General features: G+C 28.5%; 1 non-coding gene across 1 annotated transcript; it reads left to right on the top strand.

Moving 5' to 3' along the window:
- The first annotated feature begins 6228 nt into the window (after window positions 1-6228).
- Trnan-guu lies at window positions 6229-6301 on the top strand. The gene has a single exon. It is a non-coding gene; the product is annotated as a tRNA-Asn (tRNA).
- The last annotated feature ends 1118 nt before the right edge of the window (window positions 6302-7419 follow it).

Genomic DNA, 7419 nt, shown 5'->3' with positions numbered 1-7419 from the left:
ATTACGAACATTTAAAAAAAAAATAACCAAATCGGTCCAGCCGTTCTCGACTGTTGAGGTTTCCAACAAACACCTTTTATTTTTTGTTATATAGCTACTTTATGCATGAACTGCATTAACAACGAATATATATCGTCAAAAAACTACTATTAGTTGAAAAAAAAAAACACGCTTATTTAAGTCAATTTTCAAAAGTTTTCGCAACTAGTTGCCATATTATTTTTATACAGACAAGTAGGAATATTATCGAATTGTGGCAATCGAGTTCGTCGACGTTCATTTATCTCAGTAGCATCACATTGGATTTGTTTTCAGATTGATTAATTATTTAAAAAAAAAATAATTCAATTGAAAAAAAAATAACAACAGAAGTTTAGTGTGTTTAGTTTTAGTCTTTATACCTAGGTACTATTTTAGTCTAAAACTAAGGTTAGGTTAAAATTCACGGAGGGGCACATAATCCGCTTCAGGAATAATATGATCTAATAAGTACACACCACACTACCACTAACATTGTATTATCACGAATAACCAACTGGGATGAAAAACAACACATGTGATGGATGCGTATAGCTGTTTGTTAGTGCCATAACTCATATTGTTGTATGTTAAAATATTTACAAAACAACAAAATATATAATTAGTACCAGACATATTTAACTAATTTTTCCAATAATTTCTTCAGTTATAGGTAATTTAAAATGTTGGTTATGGCTCTGTGTATTTAAAACCTTAAAACTGAATTATACCTGTCCAATATGTATTTTATATTGGTACAAAGTGCATAATATATTCCTATTAGATACAAACAAAACAGAAGTTGGTGGTATTATGGTGTAATCATCTATGATGTAGTTATTATGAAAAATGCTGTGTATGTCCTTATTTTTTTTATTAGGTATTATTATTATTATTATTATTATTTTAATGTACTTTACCACACAAAAGCATAAAGTTTTTTTTTTTTTGTATGGCCAACGTTTAAATAAATCATTATTAAAACAAAATATACTAACTCCGGGTTTTTACAAGAAATTTATTGCTCTGTCATATATCCGTTTCTTCGTCTTTACTTTTTCAGGATATATTTCAATGTCAAGTATATTAATTTTAAGCAACGGCATAATGGTCTCGTACCTTCTCTACCACCAGCTCGCACTCAGCGTGTGTATATATATATGAATACATACTGGCACGCCGTCGTTGTTTATTGCAACTTGACTGCATAATACAAACTACAAATAAAACACCGTTTTAATGAACTACGTATAAAATGTCGTACACCCATATTGTAGGTAGGTAACTTACTATAATAGTAGGAACTTCGGACGTAAGACAACATCGCAATATTTGAATCCAATAATGTAGGTACGTATATTATATCGATACAGAGACTTGTCAAAGCGCGCCTAATAAACGGCTATACCCTGGGGTGAATAATTAATTTTTTTTTTTGTCCGTTTTTCGGCGTATACTCCGCGAGTGCACTTCAATGTTTCGCTGTCGGGTGTAATATAATAAATAATTGTAATCGTATAGGGTCGGAATTAATAAAACGCCGGGCAGCCAGGGAACCTCGGAAAAACTGCGTATACCTACCTATTATATTAGTATATACAACGTGTGTCGTACGTGGCATGTATGTATACATATATGTTGAGTTAGGATAATATACAAACGCCTTGGTCAATTTGTCCAGGTTTACATTCTCCCTCGGGGTGCTTTTTGAGCTAGTACAACGTCTGAACGAATTAGCTTTAGGTTGTAAAATCGTTCGTGTTTTTGTTGTTGTTTATGGTAAAAAAAAATAATCGTATTTTCCCGTTAATAATTTAATATGATTATAGGGAAGACATTTTAAGTATTAAATATCCGCTGTTATCATAGCTTACCATAAATATTATTGCATAGGTTTGGATTATATTATATTACGACCTGACCAGTTTCGAATGGACATAATATTGTCTAAAAAATATGTATTTATGAGTTTATGACCTATTATTAATGGAAAAAAATATTGTAATCCTTATTTTAAACCCCTTTGATAAATTATACCTTAATTTTCATTTTTTAGACACGAGACCCCCTCTTTTTCCCGAAGAGGATACTAAAAAAATTAATTTCGTTTTCAATCGATATTATATTATTATTAGTGTAGTATTTTTCTAACCTATTATACAGTATTTTATACTTATTATTCGATTATTGTATAATTACAAGAGTTTCTGTTAATTTATACTAGACATCCAATGTTTATCCAGTTTATCATGTAAATTGAAATTAAAATTAAAACGGTTAAACCAATAATTATTAATGAATCATGGACATAAAAAAACATACGTTTAATAATATTATCATATTTTACATTTTACTGAATTATAAAAAAAAATATAGGTATATAATTTGATGATGTTAATAAAATGCAAACACCAACAAATTCAAACAATTAACAATTAACAGTAAACACTTTTTAAATATTTGCCATTATGCCTGTAATACGTGATTAAACATGTCAGTTTTAAAAAAAAAATAATTCAAAAAAAGAGTTACGAGAGAAAAAGAAAAAAATGTTAAGCAAACAAATACGTAATATTTACTTTTCGTTATTATGATTGTGTCATACTATAGCTACCTACTATCTACTGTTCAGCAATTTATGTGCGAAAAAATCGACAAATAACTAAAAAGTATTTCTGAAGTAAAATCATGCGGTATTTGCTTTGGAGATGATCCTACTACAAGTATAAAAATAAACAGCAGATACAATTTTATGATAACTATACTATTATTTCTTATATTTTATAATATACAATAGGTATACCTATAGTGCATGTCCATAGTAAAATAAGTAATTAAGTGGTTTTTTTACAAACACAAGCGATACATTGTGGCCATGGTACAACTATGAAGAACATATTTTGCAGTTTTAAATTTTGTTTAGGAAAAATATTTTTTTTAATAATTTGTTTTAACTTTTTTTTAACACTTTATTCAGTGGACAATTTAATTACATATAATATCTCTCGTAGTCCATATGTACCACATGGCACATGTATGCATCATAATCATGTTTTCTATTTTCAGAGTGCATAATGTTAATCTGAAAAACTGGTTTGTCACAAATTCTGAAAAAATGTATGGTTCAAATTTTCTTCCATACATTTCAAGCTATATACCTACATACCGTGTTGTACTGCCATGGGTTGATTACATAATATTATATGATGCCCATTGCGGTCAACAATCATAACTCATTAGTCATTATAATACTAAGTACCTATATTATTATTTTGATAAAATAATTTAACATGTACCACTTGCCATGGAATTGTATTTTTTTAATTTATTAACAAACGTCCTTTTTGAATCACCTCATCAAATTTATACGATGTGCGATGTATTATTGCAAAGTTCACACACTATTATATAATAATTATATATTATGTCACATTATAATCATTTAGGCATCAGATTATTTATATAATAATGTAACGTCATCATAAAATTACATAAATCCTGCATATGCGTATATATATATATATTTATAAGTAATATATAAACAAGTAAAAACTAATACAATTATTAAACCACAATCGTGGACGAATAAGGAGAAATGAAGAGTTTTAATATATTTACAATAATACAATAATAATATAATATACTTCAACAATGGAACTATGGAAAAGTACGTACAGCCATACAGCGGCTGAAATGCTGAATGTAATAAAATAGTGAGTTTTACCTAATAAAAATCCAATTACATTAGCTCACACGAACTTACGTGCCATTACTGTGGTATAATCCTAATAATATAGGTAGATAATATACATTTGTACTTACGGCTTATTCGTAGATTCCGTTTTGTTTTCCATTTTATTGATAACGTGAAGGTTCTTGTCGATGATTCTTGCCTATACCTACATGTTCAAACTTTGGACCTTTTCTAATTACAATCGAATTTGATTTGTACGCACTTCAGATCTCTTAATAAAACGACCTACATTGATACTATATTGAGGTGTCTACACATAAAAGAGATATTTGACTGATACATTTCCCTACCCAATATCATGCATATAGAGGGACCAGACAATTTAGAACCTACTATATTATATTAATGTATTAATGCAATTAAAGTTAAAATAAACACAATATTATCTTCCCATCAAGTAAATTACAGTTACATAGGCTATCTATGATTCTAATTCTTAATTATAAACAATATTCAATAATCATTTGCTTTTTAGACAATTCAGTAGACAGACCCAAAAGACGTGTAAACGCACAATTTCCGGGTGACATGTCACTTTATCAGATACTTTAGTGACAGATAAGTTATGGTAGGATGATCAAATATTTGTGTAACAATACAAATATCAAATAACTGATAAGTAACAAGTATAAAAAAATCGGTACAAACGATTTTGGCCCAACTATAAAAAGAAAAGTGATTTTATACTTTTAATGAAATTTTGGAGATCCAATCTTTGTCTGTTATATATGAGGTGAAGGATGACTGTTCTGAGAACTCATAATATTACACTGTGCACAATACTCCAATCCTATAGAATAAGTCTCAGGGTTATCGCTATCAACTTACCGTTCGTCGTCACCCAATGCTCGTCACTCGTCACTGTTGTTCTTAACACTATTAACTTTAGTTTCAATAACTCAATACAAAACAGTAAAAATGTATTGTTTTGATTTTTTTTTCCTTGAACAGATTTTTGGTTCATGCACATATAATAATTTGGAGACATAGCGGTATTAAAATAAAATTTCTATATCTATTAAATACTGGACGAAAAGCGACCTAAGCGTTCAAAGTTTATGGAGACAAGGTACCACAATGCTAAAAAATTGGATGATTCTATTTTAAATATGTTACGCATGGTCATTCTAATAGTTATGATTAACTGGGACAACTTTTGTTTTGAAATTCTGAATTTATAGCAAATACTGTAAAAGTGTTAAAGTGTAGTCCTCTTGCTAGCATTTCAAGAAGAAATAAAAACAATAGAAAGTGTTTATTATTTAAACATTTTTCTCATTTTACATTGCTCACTAAAAGTCTGTAAATAAACCTAGGTATACCTACATCACCTATACATTATTAAATGAATGTTTTGTAGACACTTGTCTTTTTATTCAAAACTCCTCAATTTCTTCTCAGAACCAAGAAACGTATCTAAGTATAATGCAACAGTGCAACACATAAAATATATAATAAGTCACTTGAATATGAAATTAATTTCTGACAAAGTTGTTTACTATACTTGTTGACAACATTGTTTTCGCTATTTTTTGCAGTGTACCTAATAAGCTTAATAATCTTCAGACTTCAGAGCAAATCCAACTTTATTTATACCTAACTACACAATTTTTTCGTAAGGTCTATAAATACTAAAATGTACGGAACGTACAATAAATACTAAAATTAAAAAAAAAATAAGAATGTCACAGCATAATCTTATTTACGCCAATCACCATATTATAATCACGAAGATACCATAAGTATATCATAGTATTGCCACATACAAATATTAATTACAAAATTAGTTTTTTGTTTATCACCTATTTCGAACTCGAATACCTAACTAATTTACCTAAATACAGGTCATTTTAAATATATTATTTATATATACATTCATTGCTTTATCACATATTTTATATGACAAAAATAAGCCAAAGGGAGGATATAATAACCCCATCCCCCTCCTCCCGTGAACACGCCCCTGATAGGGATGGGAGTCAAATATAAAAACTGGCCAAAAATATGCATTTCGGAAAAAAATTGGCTCATTAAAAAACATTTGGGGGTGCCAATTGCCAAGTGCCAACTATCTACAACCTCAGTAAAATAATTAACCAAAGCTAACCTACCTAGTATCTAAGTGAACTTATTTTTAAATACATAGCAAATTGCAAAATGCTACAAATAGAGAAAGTATTCAAGTATCAACCTTAATTAATTTAAATTATATATAAATTTAAAAATTAGTACATAGGTACTTGTTGGATTAATAATTAATTTTGGTTCAATTTTCAATAGTAGGTACCATATAACCATTTTATCGACTAGGCAAATCAAATCGCGTTATAAAAAACACACCTTTTTACAAGAAAATTATATTTTCTGCTTGATACGTCGTCATGATAATTACATTTTTTATTCAAATACGGGCGGCTGGCACCTAAGTCGGTTCGTAATCATCAATTGCATAACTGGCCTCCGTGGCGCAATGGCTAGCGCGTTCGGCTGTTAACCGAAAGGTTGGTGGTTCGAGCCCACCCGGGGGCGATTACTTTTTGTATTTTTTCCTCTTGTTTTTTACTTCTGATATTTTATAATTTTATAATAACATGCTATTTGCTTATTTTTTTATTAATGCATTTCGTTTTTGTTTATTAATTGCGCCACTGAACAATTCAATGTTAAACATTTTTACTGTTATTGTCATTGTTAGACAACAATAATACCTATGGGAATTTAGTTAATTATTTTATTAAAATTTCGGTTGACTAGTAATATAAACAATGCGCACATTGCATCTTCATATTCTAATCCCAAATGCAAACGGTCGTATAACTTTATGGCTTATTAATTATTATTATGCGGTGCTAGGAAAATAATAATTCGCGAGAACGCACATAATTCTGTGGTTTCCGGTACGGGGTCCAACGATCGTGACCACTAATTAAGTCGGTTATCTTAATAATAATTTCTTGATTCCAATGACTTAAACGTTTATTAGTATTTTTAGTGCTTATTAATAAACAAATAGAATTAATATTTTTTAGTTATCCATACCACTTTTTAACATTTTAATTTTGAAGGTTGTTAAAATTTTAAATACATATTACATTTTAAAATGCTAAACAATTATAATTTCTTTACGCATTAAATTTTAGTTTAATTGATTTATAAAAAGAATTTTTAGGTGCATTAGGTGTCGTGTAGGTCATTGTAGTCAATGTGTTAAGTTTGAACTTAATGACATAATATCATTGTAGACGAAAAACGATTCTGAGTAAAGACGGCCATCGTCATATAAGCATATTACTATAAGTATATTTCATGATAATATTGAGATTAAAGTAGTTTATTTTACTATTATTTTGATTTAGTTAAGCAGTAGATACTTTAATTGAATTCATTTATGTCGAAAACGTTTCTTTGATACACGTTTAAAGTTTCAAGTGTCTACCCACGATTATAATATTTTTAAATTAAAAAAGATAACAAAATTGTTGTTTAGTATTTAATTAGTCTACATTTGAATTTAAAATATATATTAAGAAAAAATGTATTTATGTAATTTTTAGACTTTTTACAGGTTACAGTATAGAAAACAGTTATGAGAAATCTTGTTTTAAATTTTTTTTAAATATTTAGCTATGAAAATAGAATAATTTTTA

Source organism: Myzus persicae, unplaced genomic scaffold (genome assembly GCF_001856785.1).
Source record: "Myzus persicae strain clone G006 unplaced genomic scaffold, MPER_G0061.0, whole genome shotgun sequence".
Taxonomy (NCBI): domain Eukaryota; kingdom Metazoa; phylum Arthropoda; class Insecta; order Hemiptera; family Aphididae; genus Myzus; species Myzus persicae.
The sequence above is the reverse complement of the archived record's forward strand: the minus strand, read 5'-3'. Positions and strand labels throughout refer to the sequence as shown.